At 38.6% G+C, this 20371-nt stretch overlaps 1 long non-coding RNA gene across 1 annotated transcript in view; it reads right to left on the reverse strand.

Moving 5' to 3' along the window:
* The window catches only part of LOC136829443 (uncharacterized), a 164557-nt gene extending 144684 nt beyond the window's left edge, over positions 1-19873 (reverse strand). The window contains exon 1 of the long non-coding RNA XR_010850388.1: positions 19240-19873. This is a non-coding gene — a long non-coding RNA (uncharacterized lncRNA). The remainder of the gene's footprint in view (positions 1-19239) is intronic.
* Between the last annotated feature and the right edge of the window lie 498 nt (positions 19874-20371).

A 20371-nucleotide genomic window follows, 5' to 3' on the forward strand; every position in this document is an offset into this window, starting at 1 on the left:
GGGATAACGCTGGAAAACTGCTGGAAGCTGTAAGAAAAATCTTTGTAACACGATTTAAATATTGTAATTTTGTCAGGGTGGTCTAAAAGAAGCTAAATAAAGATTAATGACTTAGACGAAGTCTTGTATTCACGCGTTGCTTCTTTTTTATTCTATTATTCTAGTGCTTCCCATATTATTCAAGTGAATTAGCAATAGCTGCCTCTATCTAAAATAAGGTCTTATTTCACATAATTTCTTTTATTTGTTTTTATTTTATACTGGTAGTCATTTGAACGTACACCTTTGAAAAAATGAATTTCTATTTCACTCTTCCATTATATCCAGATGCAAGATTCTTCAAGTCTTTTTTTTATTATTTTCTTAAATTTTGCTACTTAGCTGTGTTTTAGGTGGTTGCCTGCTACTAAAAACTAATCTAATGCTAGAGGTTCGTGCTCATTCACAGTCTATGAATAAATTCTTACCTGCTTCCTATGTTAAAGTTTCTACTTACAGCTGATCGCCGTATTTCAGTGTTGCTTAAAAATCGTGTGTATATTATAATAACTAATATATATATATATATATATATATATATATATATATATATATATATTTATATATATAGTGTTACCTAAAATCGTCTATTATATTATATATATATTTGTGTATATTATTATATGTTATAATAACTATGTTCTTATTGCTTAAATAAAGAATATTTGCTACCTGCCGTGCTCAGAGCCTATCATATCTACGTATGTATCTGTCTTTTACGTCAAATATATTTGATATATCTTGTCGTCAAATATATGCGATATGCCTTTCACGTCAAATATTTAACTTTCACGTCACTGCAGACAAAAATCATCATTGCGACACAAGTCTCGGTATCGTAATGAAAGATTAAACGTTTACTGACTTAAAAGAACGTTGGTTTGGCGGTAACATGACCTAATTAGTGCACTCTTAATGTTTTCCTGCAACACAACGTTCAAAAATCCTGATACCATTACACAAGTAGTTTAATTTCAAGGTAGAGAGGGACCATCTGAAGGTGATGCTGTATTAATTATAACGATGCTGTCTGGAGTCATTCACCTCCTAGGCCATTTGCATATCAGTAATTAAGGAATATGGAGTAATATTACTTCTCCTCATCACAACCCCAAAACCCAGCTTTCGATTCCAGGTCTAATCAATAGGATCCTGTAATTGTTGATCCGTTCAACAGATCTCATCGGCTGAGTCATTTCTGGTCTTAATTAGAGGCCAAGGTAAAATTCCACCGGAAAGAATTCATGAAACAATTACCTGTCTCTGAAGTTATAATTGGCTCATTAACATGTTAATGGCATTTTAGAGTCGTTGTGAATACATGTAATGAAGTTCGGAATTGGTTGTAGTTTGTTTCAGGATGTACGGAGAGCATTAATAGTAAATATTACTATTATCACTATTTTGCGCTCTAGCTTCGAGAGGGGGCTGAGTTATTTTTCTAGTGTAAATGGACAATATTTTTGAAGTTCTGGGCATCCCAAGTAAATTTGTTTTTAATATAAATGAACAATATTTTTGACGTTCAGGGTGATTTACCCTGGTGGGTGTGGTTGGAATGGAATGGGATATCAAATTTAGGCCAAAGACCAAGCGCTGGGAATTATGAGGTCATTCTGCGCTGAAAGGGAAATTGAGACTAGATTTTGAACGTGTAGAGGAGGAAATGCTCGCAGTAGCAGAATAAAACATTTGTGAGAAGAGGGTGGAAAGTAAGATTGAAGAAAGAGAATATGAACGGAGGTACAATAAAAGGTATGAAAATGGTTGCAGCTACGGGCCGAGGGAACATTGCAAAGAAACTCATGTAATGCCTACACTGCAACGCGTGAGGTGCACTGACGGCGCTACCCTCCCACGGCCTGGTGGTTGTGACACCAGGTAATTCACGGTAAAATACTTCTGCATCAAGTTAGGCTACTTAGACTCTTTAAAAGCTAAAACATTTTGCCCAAGAATATGCGAATAACTGTGTACTATATATTTTTCACTTAATTCTAAACATAATTCTAACAGCTGAAAATATAGGACAATATAGTTCCATGTACTTTGTATCAGTCATTACTGACGCCAGGCAGTAGCAGAGACATCAACTTGAAATGAATGTATCATTTTGTAGAACACATCTCTCTCTCTCTCTCTCTCTCTCTCTCTCTCTCTCTCTCTCTCTGTGTATGTGCGTGTGTGTGTGTGTGTGTGCCTAATTTCAATGTTATTTGAATAGATTGTTTTTTTACAGGTTAAACAGAAGTCATTCTCCCTCTCATTCATTATCTTGTTTTTCATCGACCTAACCTATATAACTGGAGAAGATTGGTTACCTTCTCGTTCGGTTTTGCCATTGAAACATTTTCTGGGAATCATCTGTATGACAGAGATGAAAAGGGTAAATTCAAAATCGAATGTTCATATCTTAGCCAATTGCGTTGACAGCCCAAAAAAGAAAGGATGTTTCAGGCCTGGGAAACAGTTATGCAAATTGAATATTATCGTAGCATGATAATTATATATCTTTTCCAACAATATTGTTAGCGAACTATACATATATCACGGTAATTCACTTCAACATTGTTTTGCACATATCTTAAAACTGCATTGCAGGGATTATCAAGTTTTTGTAAGTTTTCTATTTTTTTATAACGCTGAATGACTTAACGTTTATTAAGACAAGTTTAAGCTTCAGGTAAACGGTCCAACTAAGTTGATATCTGAAGACTTGGAAGCTAAATACCTTAACTGTTTCATCTGATCCAAACATCCTACCACAAAAAACCTCATTAGGCGTAAGAGGAGGAGAAAGATCTTTTTCGAAGTTGAACTGGCAATCAATAACAGAAAAAATAATGTCTCCGAACATGTTTTATCCTCGTCTGATAATGCCAGTGAATCCTAGATAATATGTCGTATCTGGTTCAGCTGGTTTTTGTTATTCATATATTTTTATGATGAGGGGCAGAGAATTTAGCAAATTCTTTAAATATTATGATATTTTGGGAATCCAAAATTAAATACTGCCTCAGAGTTAATAAATGGCAAATGAATGCAAATAAAATCTTCGATGAAACAAAAATTAAAAACTTACACCACACACTCTGAAATGATTCATGGCTTCCAGAATAAGTGTGTGTGTGTGTTTGTGCACGTGTTTACATCTGTAATATCTGTTTTGTTCCTAAGTAATTAAATGGATGAATACATACATAAAATCAGCGAGACTCTTTTTTTTTATCTCCACATAAAAGCGAAAACTTCCCTCTCATTCAACAGGGAGGACTGAAAACATCCTCAATCCCTTCTGTAACTTTTCCCTCAAAACTAATTATATAGCATTTCAGAAAGCGAATCTAATTTTGCGGACCACTGATTCTCTATCCATGCAAGGTATTGTGTCTAAAAAGGGGCCACATTCCCCTTTTTCCCTCTGCAAGGAAAAAGTAAACCTCTCTCTCTCTCTCTCGATTATACTGTGACGCTGTAACGGGAGATATATGTGATAAATTGTGCGATGTAATTGGAGACTTTGTCTTTAAAATTGCTATTTTCTTCTATAATTTAAATACATTTCCTTCAGGATATCTGAATTCAGTAATAAAAGCCCGCAATTTCATTTCTGTTTTAAAGATTATTCTAGAATAACCTCTAAATTGCTCTAAAATTATTCCTATTTTCAAACAATTCTCCAATCACTTAAGTTACCGGCGTAATTGCATAAACATATCACTCATAGTACAGAACTAGGCTGGAAAGAGCTGCAGAAAGTTATTTCTACAGGTTTCACAATTTTACGGCATCCGCTGATACACCCTGATAATTAATCTTTAAACGCCTATTAATTCCCCTTAATCGCCTTCCCATTCCCGCCACGCTCAATCCGACGCCATCCTCGAAATAACTGAATTGTTACAGGTTACGCCAAACGCAACAACATCGAGACTCCGTCTGCAGCCCCGTCTCGATCATTATTAGACGCCTACCTGTAACTCGCTCAGCCTTCTCTGCTGTCAGCCATTTCCCCCTTCTCTGTGTTCATTCCCTTTTATGATATACTAGCTGTATGCTGCCTGTAACCCGATGCTGTTTTGCTGTGCGCTTCGTGTAGCATTCGCCCTCGTGTACCTGTTATATATATTCCCTCTAGGATTTGTTCGTAGCATGTATACTATGTGTTGAATCTGCCTCTTCTCTGTCATTCGATATGGTTCGGATTTTTTTTTTTTTTTTTTTGAGAGCTATTTTTCGTTTGGTTCTATTCCGTGTTTCGTTTTTTCTTCCCGTTATACTTTTGCTTTATTATTCAACGCTGACTTTAAAGGCGTTCCGTATTACGAGCAAATATACTCATATTCACATATATGTGCTAAAACACGCACGCACATATAGATAAATAAATAAATAAATAAATATATATATATATATATATATATATATATATATATATATATATATATATATATATATATATATATATATATATATATATATATATATATATATATATATATATATATATATATACTGTTTTCTGTTTGAGATTAAGCCGGCCTTTCGCCGGTGCGGGCTCTTGCTTTTAGAGCAACCCGTATGTGGTGATAATGGTGCGAGAGATACCGATGGTCATGGATAAAATGAAAAGATCCACAAGGCTAAAACCTTTTAAACCCTAAGGTACCCATCGTTAAGAAGGCGGGGGGCGGGGGCGAATATAGCAGAGTACTAGAGAGTTGCGGCTAGCCATTAAAGAAAATAGAAAATTATCGCAAGACATTCGAAAAAAGTGAAAATCTACGGCGATGTCTCGTTGTATTTCCCATGATCGAGACTGAAGATTGTAAACTGCATCGATCTGTCTGCGGTGAGGAATCGACGGAGGAAAAGGAAAGATCTGAAGGAGAAAAGTGATGCTGTCGCCGTGCTTCAAATGAAGCATGTTCTTGTGTATGTCCCTCGATAAGAGCTGTAAGCTGTCAGTGCATTAACTAGCTCTGTGTCTGCCCCTCAATTGTTTGTGTATATACCTTATTGTGGCGACAAAGTCTAAGCCTTAGACGGAAGACCGAGCAATAGTCAAAACATTTGATCGTTAGATAGTATTACGCCAAACATGAAAATGAGAATCTTCCGTAAGGGAAAACGTCATTCATAATGAATAACGGCTGCCTCATTGTTCTTCACGGGGATAAATTCGGCGAGAGGGAAAATGTCAAAAGGTTAAGTAGTTTAGGAGGGGTGTGGCACTCCGTTGGCGACAAATTCCTCATTTGCATCGCATTTTTGGAGGTCAGTCTCGCTTCCTTTTTGGTTTCAAAAACGACCAAGGCAGATATCTCGTTCGCTGATGGGCACAGATAATTTTTCTGGGTTCTTCGCTGGTAGGCTTGAAAGTTTCTTAAGGTCTAAGAAAGGATGGGGGTTGCAAAGGAATTATGGGAACACCAGAGAAAGGAGGTAAAGAAGCAGAAGGTAATGGGGATTGATTAAGGATATACCCTGGGTTAGCAAAGGTTGTTTTTTTTTTAAATATTCAGCCCTGTAATCCAGGATACTGAGGATTTACTAGTTGATGCTTATCAGTGCGCTGAAAACTATTACGATGGACTATAACGTATAGAGAATCCAGAATATATCAGTCAGCATTAAAAGGCCAGAAATAATACTCGAGACCCTCCTAACCTTTTCCCAGCGTTCAGATGTAATGAGAGAAGACAAGGGGGGATTGGCAAATCCTTTGGACGCTGACGAGACAATAGAGCGTCAGACAACACCCATCTGAAAGGGCTTTAGATCTCTTTTACTAAATCTCACTCACATGAACTTTTAAGCACACGCCATTGTTTTCCTAACTGTATAAACACGAGTTGATATCGCCATCTAGTCCTTTTACTTTGTTTGTATATATATATATACTGATATATATATATATATATATATATATATATATATATATATATATATATATATATATATATAATATATAAATATATATATATATATATATATTTTATATATATCTTATGTTATATATATGTATATACATAAATATAAATATATGCATGTATGCATGCATGTATGTATGTATGTATGGGTGTATGTGTGTATCTTCGATGCTATTATATCCTTCGTATATTTTTAACTGGGCTGGTTTTCAGTTTCCAATGTAACGAGTGCAGATATACTCACACCCACCGATATCATCCCAGTCGTTTGTGCAGATTTACTAAAGCGCTTCTGTTTTTTATTCGTTAATGTATCTCAGCCCTTGCGTTTTTCATCCTCGGATATATTCGGTTCCGTGTTAATGGGAGCGACGACATGTGTTAGGTTCGAACCTGCTCTTGTTCCCGTGCGTATAATCGTAACCGGATTCGGAGTGTGGATTACAAAATTCGCTCTCACAATGCAATGATCATAACGGAGTCTTCCTAAGGATCTTCATTGTTAAGGGAAATTACACTTGCGACTTCCCTTTTGTTGACGTGTTTTCCTTCCCTGTATCAGAGGTCTCCGTAGACATATATTCTATGATTGTTTTTCTATACAATCCCTGAGGGGATAACATTGAAAAGTGTGGTTAGGTATGATCAAACGAGAACCCTTGTATGAGAAAACTGTGGATTTACGAGAGTGAATTATGGAAGCAGCAAGAGTTATTAAAAATTACATATGTGTATACATACATACATATATATATATATATATATATATATATATATATATATATATATATATATATATATATATATATATATTTATATTTATATTTATATTTATATTTATATTTATATTTATATTTATATTTATATTTATATTTATATTTATATTTATATTTATATATATATATATATATATATATATATATATATATATTTATATTTATATATATATATATATATATATTTATATTTATATATATATATATATATATTTATATTTATATTTATATATATATATATATATATATATATATATATATATATATATATATATATATATATATATATATATATATATATATATATATTATATTTATACATATATACAGTATATATTATATAATATATATGGCAATCAATCAATCAATCATTTCCTGTGGCACCCACGGGGATGCAAAGGGCCTCAATGAACTCACGCTACCACATTCTGTCCTGGGCTAACTCCTCAAGATCTCCCCAACACTTGTCTCCTGCTTCCCGCCTCACTGTCTTCAACCAAGTCTCCTTTGGCCTACCTCTACCTCTTCTGCCAAGGGCAAACCACCCCAGTGTATCTCGTACTATTCCCTGTCTTCTATACACATGGCCTAGCCACTTCCAGCATGAGAACCTAACATACTCATCAACCTGCTGCACCCAAGTTACTTCTCTAATTGTTATTTGATATCCCTCCAATTAACTCCAATATATATACGTGTGTTTCTAATTAAAAGCACTTCTCATTTGAATGCTAGGCCAGCCAACATGGTGGGAAAAGTAGGGTAGCAATGGTTTTGAACTAAGAACGCATCCTTCTCCGCACCTGAACAGAAGTGAGTACAATAGCAACCCCTTTTGACCCCCCACATCACGTGTCTAGTAGCTGATGCCCCTCGTTAGTGTTAAAGGCGAATGCAGGCTGTGAGGTAGATAGGAACTTAACCTCTAAGTACTTAATCATAAGACCCAATTTTATCCACTCTTTTGCTGGCTGTATGACTTTTGCACATCGACCGAGGCCTGCACTCTGAAGGAAAACAATCTGTAAGGAGCGCCCTGGTTTTCTCACACCCACGCACTCCGCGCACAACCATCAACCTGTATACACAGGCATTTTTTTCCGTCTTCCACTAGCGACAACTAATCACGTTGATCGGCCAAGCCCTTACATGTTAAGCGCAAAGCATCTACAGGCCCCAGGTATGTCGACCGCAATTAGTCAATGAGCCAGCTCTTTTCTCTCCGTGAAATTCTTTTTTCATTTCTCCAAATCTCAATTTTCATTCTCCTAAAATGCAGCCCCTTTGTTAAGCCCACCTATGCAACAAGCAGCCCATGAATCGCCACATGACTTGCATTGAAACCAATCTAATTCAATTCAGTGATCAGTACTCAAATATTCCCTCTATAGTGTAAATTAAGGGCCAATGAATTCGAGTGACTCAAGTGATCAATTCCTCCATAGTGCATAGGTTCATGTGAGAGAAATTATTTGTGCTAGATCGCTAACCCTGGATTTTTTTCCAGGAGTTCAACCACGCTCTGCTCAATCGAACCCCCGCCTTGTGAATCAAATCCTTCAAGAATACTGCCATCTCTGAAACCAAGGAATAGCATTTTCCCAGTTGCACACAAAGCCAATTACGGAAATTATTACAAGCCTTATCATGCTTTCCAATTTGAGATGTGCCATTCACATCACCGTAATTTTCATTTTCATTAAGTTTGATTGCCTGCTGGACCCTGTAACAATTGACTCATTCCTATGGCAACCTTCTATTCTTTTATCAAATTGGTAAGATAAGGTAAGTTCTTCACTTTCACCTTTATTTTGTTTACAGCTTGGTGTTCTCTTTTGGCCCCTCTGGCAGTAATTTAATATAAACCCCCTTTCATCCCTCCAACGAGACCCAATCTGTAAAAATGGTGACCTTGCCAGGATCTAGTCGGATTACCAAAATTAACTTCACTATTCGCTACGGACTAGGAACGAGACGAACCAGGAATAAATAATTTATTTAAATTAAATAATTCCATTATTCACAAAGGCATGAAGGCAACTGGAGCATTAAGGATTCATAGGGATAACTAGGAAAGTTATATTAATTTTTCTTTAAAGAAAAATGCAACAAGTCTTTTGTTAACATTTCTTCATAAAACAGGAGAAAATTAAGTATATCTTAGTTTAACCAGACCACTGAGCTGATTAACAGCTCTCCTAGGGCTGGCCCAAAGGATTAGATTTATTTTACGTGGCTAAGAACCACCTGGTTACCTAGCAACGGGACCTACAGCTTATTGTGGAATCCAAACCACATTATGACTAGAAATGAATTTCTATCACCAGAAAGAAATTCCTCTAATTCTTCATTGGCCGGTCGGAGAGTCGAACGCTGGGCCAACAGCGTGCTAGCCGAGAGCTCTACCCACGCCTCTAATGAAGAACTTATAAAACAGGAGAAAGCATATAGGTTCTTAGGTTAGCGAGGCAGAGCAGCAGCCCATGAAGCTTTCACCACTGCAAACTTTCGAGTGTAGGGAACAGTTGTGTGTGTTGCCAGATGAATGAGCATAGGAGTTAGGGAGTGTTTACTATGGAATTACTGCATGTGTTAGCGAGAACGAGTTAGCTAGGAGTTTATTCAAGAACAGTTACAGCCGAGAAAGTGTACAGTTTCTCTGTCTGTGATATAAATCTCGAATTCACGAATAGTAAAATAATGTGTGGCGGTCTCTGCCATCCAGAAGTTCTGTTCAAGTTGGCGCATGCGCAAATCGTTACCAGTATCATAACAATGAAAACATTCCAAGCATAGTTATTTAACAACCCTCCCAGCATATATTCAGTAAAGTAAAGACATTGCTGATGTTTAATGTTAAACCATTCACTTTTTCATTCGAAACCCATATTTAGCGAAGGAGTAGACTTATTTTTTTGTTTTCTCTCCTACACTTCCCATTCTCTGTTGGCGTGACACAGCGACAAGTCGGCCGACAAAGTGAGTCAACCCGCTCAGCTGTTCTCACACACGTGACTCGATCCAACAGCTTTCGTTCATGCTGAACAAAGTTTTATCACTTTTCAACCTTAACGAAAACCTTTACGAAGACTTGAATATCTTTGAAATAATCTGAAATCTCACTTACTATCACTTATCATGGTGAGAGTGAATCAGTGAAATCACGTAAATACCGAGATTCCATTTTCGAAAATCACTTAGCATAATTTTGCAATTGTAATTTATTTTAAAACAAAGGTAGAGTAACTTAATTCATAACAAGTACATTCCATTACACTAAGCTCTTTGAGAGAGAGAGAGAGAGAGAGAGAGAGAGAGAGAGAGAGAGAGAGAGAGAGAGAGAGAGAGAGAGAGAGAGATTTTCTTTTGATGTTTTGTTTTCCTTCCTTTTAGCTTAACAAGGGGAATTACACAAATTTATCCACGAGTTGGAAAAACAACCCAAGAATCATAACAGCCAATTACAAAGAATTTTCATTCGTTTAACTAATCTTCGAACTTTGAAGATCCAGCTCCATTGTCACTTTACTATACCGAGTGCACGAAACTTCATAAGTGCTCTTACCCGCAAATAATATCGCATACCTGCTTTTTCCATTTCGTGCTTCAGCCCATACAAATTCTCGTACGCCACCAAGATCACGGACAACTAATTACTTATACGTTTATCAACTGCTGTGCACAAGTGGGTACCTCATTCAAGACTTGCTGTATGCTGCAAGCACCAAATCGCATATTGAGTGCAACCCCCATATTCTCCCTCTCCTCATGTCAGGGAGAAGGCTTCCTTTCCCCATGTTAGGAAGCAATCTCTAGTTCCTAGAACTAGCCACCCACGAGTGCCACGCCCCAGTTTCCCCTTCCCACAGTGCTACTAATTTGAGGCACTGCCAACCAAGCCAATTACTGAAGCACTTATCTTTCTTCTTTCCCTTTCCTTTCTCACTTACTTTCTGCCGGAGTCTCTCCTTTCCCTCTTACTCCTTGATTACCTTCTGCCTCAGGCAGAATGCCATTTCCTTCAGTGCTGTTTCGTGCACTGACATTTTGTATTGCTCCACGGAGCGCACCTGCGCCACAGTGCCACCAAATCCAAGTAATCACTCATAAGCCACTGCACCTGTACCTGAGATACAAGAGTGCCACCAACAGTGCATCCTCCCACAAGGACCGTAGCGCCTTCAGGATGGATCACTCCCATTTCCTAAGTGTTTCCACCCATAAGGATCAGACATCCTTCAGGATCACCCCATCAGTGTGACCTTCGAACGGCACACCCAACCACAGTGCCACCTTATTAAAAGGGTGCCACTATCACCGAAGTGCCGCCAGAATACGGGACACTTCCCACAATCGTCACAAACCTTTCCTCTAAGAATGCCCAGTCAACCCAATTAGCCGCCCTTCCCCACCAGCAACATGGCAACCAAAGAGTACAAAGCCTTCTTGGATCTAGGGAAGGAGGCTGGTCTCACGGGACTCGCACTCACCAAGTGGATCAAAGAACAGCTAGCCAAAGGAAGGCAGCATGAAGAAGAACAGAGAAAGCGAGACGAGGAAAGAGAAGAGAGGAGAAGACAGCACGAATTAGCCCTCAAAGACAGGGAGCTCGAGCAAACAAGTTAGCCCTCAAGCAAAAGGAGCTCGAATTGGAAAGAGCAAGGAGAGAGAGCACAGAAGCCATAGCATCCCAACAAGCCTCTAGCCCCACACCTGCTGCCTCGAATGCTACCCCAAGTGGACTGAAGCAGAGCCGGAAGCATGGCTGGAAGAGGTCGAGGCGCCCTTCGACAATTTCAACACCACTGAGGCCAAGAGGGCCTTAGTGCTGACCAAACACCTGGAAGGTAAAGCAAAGGCAGCCCTCCGTTCACTGGAACAGAACCAACGGGGAGACATGGCTGCAGCCCGTGAGGTAATAGCCGAGGCATATGAAATAACTCGAGAAGTGGAGACAACGGTTCTGAGGTCTGGCCAAGGAAGCTGGCTGGTCCTGGGCAGAATGGGCCTGTCACAAGACTCAGGCTGGGACCCGCTGGGTCAATTCCCTGAAATGCACAACTTTTGAGGACTTATTCAATAGGACCATGCTGGAAGATCTTTTCCAGTGTGTGCCTAGGCCTCTGGCTGTGTATCTCAGTGATAAGCAGCCACCCACTCTCAGGGAAGCCTGCCGCTTGGCCAGTACCTGGGAAACGTTCAATATCTTCCACAGCACCTTTCAACCCCATGTAGTGCCACCTGGATACCGCTCAAGCTCAACTTGCCCAATGAACGGACCACCTAGCAAACCTACTTGCACCATCTGCAAGAAGTACAGTCATGCCGAAGCCGAGTGCCGCTACAAAGCAAACAACAACCAACGGCAGCCTACCAATAACCACCACTCCTCCTCTCCTAACTCCGCACCACCTTCCCAGCAGACCGTCACTGCTGGGAGATCCTCCTATCCCAGGGGACCCTGCTGAGACTGTGGGACTCCAGGGCACTCTTCTGCCAGGTATCCTGGCTGCCAAAGCATATGGTCTCTCCCAGGTATGTCAACCTGATCAGTGCCACAGCCTCCTTGGCTGTGCCACCCGAAAGGTCTCATCCTGAGCGGGTCTGGACTCAGTCCATCTCCGTGGCCCCTCTGGATGGCTGTAGCCCACCAGAGCAGCTACCAACCACTGCCGACACTGGCTCAGATTTAAGCCTGATTGATCGGGCCAAAGTGCCAGCCAGTGCCACCGTAGACGAGCAAACCAGGTGGACGGTAGCCTGGGTAGATGAACAATCCTTGACCATTCCCACAGTCAAACTCCAGGTGATCACCCCTTGGAGCACAGAAATTCACCGCCTTGGAGTGGTGAAAAGTATTCGGCACAGAGTGGAATTCCTGCTAGGATGAGACATCCCCTGGGGATGTCCCACACCCTCGCCACTCTGTTGCCTGACTGCCTCCACCAGTGAGGCCATGCCAAAACTTCCTGAGCTGGACACAGCCTCTGTGACAGCTGTGCCACCCTCAGCCCAACCTCCAGTTTGCCCAAGAGTGAACCAGACCCACAAGCATCTAAACCATTCCAGGCCTAGTCCACGAAGCTCACAACCGGACGACCACCAAAAAACTCCTCCCTCACCACGAAGGGACATTACCAAATACTGCTGCAGGACCTGCAACATAAGAGGGCACTCCGAAAGATGGTCAAAGTGCCCCAGAAAGCTAGCCACAGCAGCCACCCTTTCCACAACCAACCCAAGAGGCTCGGCCCTCAATCCAAGACAGGAATCTCTGTCGCCTATCACTCCAGGTACACCGAGGGGTTTTGCACCCCCGGGTCCCTCTTCAGACTCCTCTGAACCCAATTCGCTGCCAGTGCCACTTGCGAGCACTGGTCAGTGCCAAGCTCTGCCTATCTCGGCCAGAATCTCTATGTCGACCTTAATCCCCATGCCTGGCCCCGAGTTTGTGCCAGTGCCGGATCCAGAACCTGACACGGATCCTCCTACAGGAGATCTACCTAACCTCTTCAATGTAGTCATCGCCCATTGTGAGCCTCTTACCCCTGACATTTCTTCCTCCCACTCTTTTCCACTTGCCTGTACATTACCTCTTTTCTGGTCGACCAGAAACTGTCTGGCCAGGACGCAGACACTGGCTCTACTCCCACGACGGTTGTCGCAGCAGCCGAAGTAGGAGACCCGCCCATAGCTACTGAGGCTACCCCTGATCCTGCTCCTGACGGCGCTCCTGGCCCTTCTCCAGAGTTGGTACCCTCATCACCTCCTAGGAATGGAGTAGCCAGACCTGGGAGGCCCTCGAGGAAGAAGAAGAAGGGGCGGAAGAGATCCAATTAACAAATCAGAGCCACAAGCTCTCCTTGGCACTCGTGCCCAGTTGGCACAGTGCCGCTTCCATCTCAGAGTGATCCTGGCACCTGCCCAGAGGAGGTAGCCTGCGTGGATCTCTACCCGAGTAAAATTAACTCCTAACACCTTAGGCATTTGTAACATACTAACCCTTTTCCAACTAACCTTGAAAACCATTCCAGACACAAACTGATACCTTCCTTAATTGTATACTGTGATTTACCCTTCAGGTCACTCATGTTTAATTTTGTTGCGTGTATTAATCATAAAGTGTTGCATAACTCATGCTTCATTGTGTGCCATTAGTCAGTGCCAACTCGTTCAGTGCCAGAGTCTTAGGATAGTAGGTTAGGTTAAATATTTACTATGTGCATTTGCCTAGGAGTAGAGTTCTCCTGTCATTAGAGACAGTTAGCAGAAGTGTCTATACCCTTAGATACGTTAGGCCTGTTGTAGTACATAAGTTAGCCAACCTGAGTATATACCCCTCTTAGCAGTTAGGTAGGTCCACTTAACTACTGCAGTGCCAAAGCACAACTCATGTAAGGACACTAGCTGACTAGTCAGGACGAATAGGTATTCAGCCAAGGCCTTCACACCCGAAAGGGTGTGAATGCCTTTTCAAAGAAGGGACCTTTCACGTATTTCCATTGCTCCCTCTTAGTCAGCCAAAATAATTTGAATTTCTAATTAAAAGCACTTCTCATTTGAATGCTAGGCCAGCCAACATGGTGGGAAAAGTAGGGTAGCAATGGTTTTGAACTAAGAACGAACGCTTCTCCGCACCTGAACAGAAGTGAGTACAATAGCAACCCCTTTTGACCCCCCACATCACGTGTCTAGTAGCTGATGCCCCTCGTTAGTGTTATAGGCGAATGCAGGCTGTGAGGTAGAGAGGAACTTAACCTCTAAGTACTTAATCATAAGACCCAATTTTCTCCACTCTTTTGCTGGCTGTATGACTTTTGCGCATCGACCGAGGCCTACTCTCTGAAGCAAAACAATCTGGAAGGAGCGCCCTGGTTTTCTCACGCCCAATACACTCCGCTCACAACCAGCAACCTGTATACACAGGCATTTTTTCATCATCCACTGGCAACAACTAATCACGTTGATCGGCCAAGCCCTTACATGTTAAGCGCAAAGCATCTACAGGCCCCAGGCACGTCGACCGCAATTAGTCAATGAGCCAGCTCTTTTCTCTCCGTGATATTCTTTTTTCATTTCTCCAAATCTCAATTTTCATTCTCCTAAAATGCAGCCCCTTTGTTAAGCCCACCTACGAACCAAGCAGCCCATGAATCGCCACATGACTTGCTTTGAAACCAATCTAATTCAATTCAGTGATCAGTACTCAAATATTCCCTCCATAGTGTAAATAAGGGCCAATGAATTCAAGTAACTCAAGTGATCAATTCCTCCATAGTGCATAGGTTCATGTGAGAGAAATTATTTGTGCTAGATCGCTAACCCTGGATTTTTTTCCAGGAGTTCAACCACGCTCTGCTCAGTCGAAACCCCGCTTTGTGAATCAAACCCTTCAAGAATACTGCCATCTCTGAAACCAAGGAATAGCATTTTCCCAGTTGCACACAAAGCCAATTACGGAAATTATTACAAGCCTTATCATGCTTTCCAATTTGAGACGTGCCATTCACACCACCGTAATTTCCTTTTTCATTAAGTTTGATTGCTTGCTGGACCCTCAGTTCCAGCCTCATTTGATTGTTTCATGTGTAAATAAATTCACTGTAACAATTGACTCATTCCTATGGCAACCTTCTATTCTTTTATCAAATTGGTAAGATAAGGTAAGTTCTTCACTTTCATCTTTATTTTGTTTACAGTTTGGTGTTCTCTTTTGGCCCCTCTGGCAGTAATTTAATATAAACCCCCTTTCATCCCTCCAACGAGACCCAATCTGTAATATATATATATATATATATATATATATATATATATATATATATATATATATATATACATATATATATATATATACATATATATATATATACACATACAACATATATATATATATAATATATATATATATATAAATATTTATATGTGTATATACACATACATGTATATATTTATATATATATATATATATATATGTTATATATATATGTATCATATACATATACATATTTATATAGACATACATAGACAGACAGACAGATAGATAGATAGTTAGATATATATATATATATATATATATATATATATATATATATATATGCATCAATATATATTTACATATATAATATAAATGTACATATATGTGTATATAAATATATATATGCATATATATATATATATATATATATATATATATATATATATATATATATATATAAACATATATGTAATATATATACAGTATATGTGTGTGTGTATAATGACTAGTAGAAACTTCACCATACCAAGTCACAAACTGATCTGTTTCGCCTACATTTCAGTATTTCGGTTTGCAGCATCGGGGCTAAATACAGGAAATAAAAAAACCTACATCATTACTAAAATTAAAACGAAATATAATACTAAAACATGTTTTAAATATAATGAGTAAACATAAACAAGCTTTAAATTTAATTTAAAAGTAAAAATGACGAACAATGAAACACAAAATTGAAATCAACGAACAGAATTATGAAACAAATTAACACTGCAATATCTCACCAAAAAGTGGATTTTAATCCCAGGCAAAAATATGAAACGAAAAAGGACTTTGGGGAAATTAAAATCCTACATTCCCAAAAACAGAAGAAAAATAATAACATTAATATCAAAATGTGCAAAAGTGTATAATTAGAAAAATGAAAAGACAATTTCTCCATTTAAAAATTTTTTTAATTCAAATCAATGTATAACTATGAAATTTCCAACTGAAAATTTTATATGACTTGCATGAGTTTTATTGGGTATCCTCTGAATAATGCGCAAGAAAAAAATAAGACTTACGTATCTGTATTCGCACTAAAAATAAACTGTTCAAGATGTAAGCGTCTTTACCCAAACGTGAAAGATTTGGACATAAAGGTTCGAAATATACATTTGTGTCATTTGTATAGAGATATACTAATACGTATAATTTGTTTCTGTTGAATTTTCACATCCCATTTTGCCATTTTCACCTCTTATAATCAACTGTAAAAGAAGCTGACATTTATATCTGTGTAGGTGACGTCAAGAACGGTTTTTGCATGTTTTCATGTATAAAGTTAATAGGTTAGGCCAAAAACTGAAATATTAAAATATCAACTCTTCCACCATCGTATTTCACAGAGATAATAAAAGCTTTTGAAATGAACAGCTAGTATTTCTGAATGATACAAAACTTAATTGTTAAAACTGCCATTAACAGTATATTAAATGGTAGGAAAAATATTTCAGAGTTTATTTCAAAATCCATTAGCTAAATAAATAGTAACCCAGTCAGGCCAATATAAAACAATTATATTCATCAGACCGAGCCTAATGATATAAAGGAAATAGATTTACCGCGGTCACATGGATATATGCTATACGGTTTTATTTATACAATAGACGTTAACGCATTTGTTTTTATATTACTTCCCTAAATGCATACGTACATATATATATATATATATATATATATATATATATATATATATATATATATATATATATATATATATACATATATATATATATATATATATATATATATATATATATATATATATATATATATATATATACTGTATATGCAAAGGTCGTTTAATATCCAGTTCGCGCTACTTCGGGAATATCACCGAAGGGGAACTATAAGTAAATAAATGGTACCAAATCATTTATCACTTATAATTCCCGTCCGGTGATATTTTCGAAGTAGCGCGAAGTGGATGTTAAACGACACTTGTGGCTTAATGTTCGTATATAAAAAGTCACGGTGATGTGGTAAAATTTCATATATTATATATATATATATATATATATATATATATATATATATATATATATATATATATATATACATATAGTCAGCGTGGGTTTTAATCAAGAAACGGTATATAGAATTTTGGCCAAAGGCCAATCGCTGGGACCTATGATGTCATTCAGAGCTAAAAGAGCAACTGACAGTAAATAGGTTTGAAAGGTGTAACAGGAAGAAAACCTCGCAGTTGTACTATGAATCGATTGTTAGTAGAGGGCGGAAAGTTAGGTGGAAGAAAAGAGAATATGAACAGAGCTACCAGGAAAAGGAATGAAAAAGGTTGCAGCTAGGGACGGAAGGCACGCTGCAAAGAACCTTAAGTAATGCCTACAGTGCACCAAATGAAGTGCACTGACAGCATTACTCCCCTACGGAAGGGTTTTACTCTCCCCTACGGAGGTTTTAATCAGAGTCAATAGCATAGAGTGGCGATCTCACTGCTTGAGCGAGAGACCTCATTGAAACACCCGATCCAACTCATAGTACTGTACGTACCATAGTGTCAGATCACTAAGGCAGCAAATTGCTTTTATTCGTTGAATTTCTATAAGAATATGTTGTTTCATTACAAGTAAATTAATCATTACTACACTATATATTAGCAAAAGTTTTGAAAACAAGTGTAGCCAAATCTGATTTTTTTTCCCGACATGCTCAATGTCTCGTAAACAAACCGACAGGATAGGCTAGCGAAGTCAATTCTTTCTATCCTACGGCTTTGGAACGATTCGTATAGAGAATTGTTAAATAAGGACTACCCTAAGAATGTACTTTAGACTTATTTTGGATACAACTATTCTTAAAAGGACACAACAAAAAAAAAATGTCCAATCAGTAAGTATAAGCCTAGAGTTTACTGGGTCTAGATTCTTTTCCTTGTTGTTGCCATTCTTAAAACCATTTCCTTCCTTGTCACGATTATTCGACAACTTTTCCCATAGAGAATTCATTGTTATATATTTGCTATCGAGCTGAACTTACTGTAGACAACGTTTTGAATAATGTATTGTATCCTAACAAATGTGCATTGAGGGTACTGGTCTAGCTTAGGCTACCAAACTTCATTTTCTTGCTAATACCAATCTATGAGGTATAAACTCTGTCGAAAACAAAAATTAAACAAGGTTTTGTTGTGCATATAAGAAATACAACTATTTTTACTTCGAATCGAACAACGGAAGCTGTTTTCAACGTTTGTTAAGGTCGTCCAGCGGTAATCCCACCAACTGTGGCGTTTGGGAATATCGTTGAGAACCCGTGTTTGAAAAAGTGCATTTTGCTAAACAAAGCTAACACTGCTTTTACGTGGTTACAATTGAAAAACTGATGATATAGACAGTATCCTACAGGCCTACCTACTACAAAGAACTCTTTATGACTCGCAAAACACATCCCAGTGACAAGTTGGAAAGACGAGACTTGTTGATACAACCGGTAACCTATAGGCCTAGCCTTTTTTAATAAGCAAGACCATTTTTTACTTAATATTACGCGGCATATATAAAATTAATGATGCTCTGATTTCAAAACTGAAATCGCCGCTGCACTTATGCGCCACAGTCATATGCTAAAAGTAACAGACGTTAATAGAGAAAACACACCCACTGGTAGCATGACATTAATCTGCCCAGCGCAAAATTAAGAGTAAATAAAATCCACTATTTGCTTTACTTACCTGTGAAATGATACTCCCTTTCATCTTGACGGATTCCTTAGTCCATTTCTGCAATGAGGAGCTGCAAAAGATACCATTACGAGGATAGTGAACGAAAAAAATCACAGGATGCACTAAGTCCACTTTAAACTTCCGTGGTTCCCGCGTGTTTGAACTTTGAAGATGTCCATTGTCCAGAAGGTTGAACTCATGGTTCTGCGGTAGCAAGCAGCGCCACCCTGGTGGTGACTCCAAGTACTAGTATTCAGATAATATTCAAATAAAATAATAACATCTCTCAGGTTCTAATCCTACCACGGAAGAAAAGGGCATCATCATTAAATATATCTTCTAGACTGAAGGCTTGCAGTAATAAGCGTAAAGAAATCAAGAAGTAGAAAGAGAATTTAATATTTATAAAAGAACCTGAGGCGACTCTAACGCTAGCCTATACTTCTGGCGTCAAATCTCAAAAATTACCCTGATTTGCAAAAAAAAAAAAAAAAAATAAAAAAAATCGAAAGCTGAAATGATATCGAAGGGAAGAAAAACACATGCTAGGGAGGAAGGCGCTCATGATAATAGTTCCTTCTAAGAATTACTTATATTTCTCTTATATTTGCACCTATCGTTAACAAACAAAAGATTTATTCAATGCCACAACACATTAGGGAAGTCCGGGACACTGTTCTGTACTAACCTTCAACAAAGGACTATAAATGGCGTTACCATGGTAAAAATAGCATTGGAAGGGGTCGGGAGGGGGATATTTTGTTCGATGGGGTGTTTGTGGCGGGAGAGGGGGGCGGGAAGGGGATTTGCTGTCTCGGTGAGGTATGGATGTCGGGACCGGAGAGGTGTACTGGACAAATGGCCATCGCGCCAGGTTAGATCCTATCCAAATAAATGAGAAGCGAAAGGCCCCCATATGTCTGATTTCGTGAAATAAAATTAAATGTTCGAAGCGCGATTCCTCTAATCCGTGGCTAAAGTTCGTTCTATAGCCAGCGACCGGTAACAAAAGCGAGAATTTTTAAGAGTCTATCCGCATCGTGTGACTTTTTATCTGAGCGTGCCATGCCATATCAGGCACTGTTTCTACCCGGGATGCGTGTTACATTTATTCGACTGATTTTTTTTTATTCATATAAAT

This window comes from Macrobrachium rosenbergii, chromosome 44 (assembly GCF_040412425.1).
Source record: "Macrobrachium rosenbergii isolate ZJJX-2024 chromosome 44, ASM4041242v1, whole genome shotgun sequence".
Classification (NCBI taxonomy): Eukaryota; Metazoa; Arthropoda; class Malacostraca; order Decapoda; family Palaemonidae; genus Macrobrachium; species Macrobrachium rosenbergii.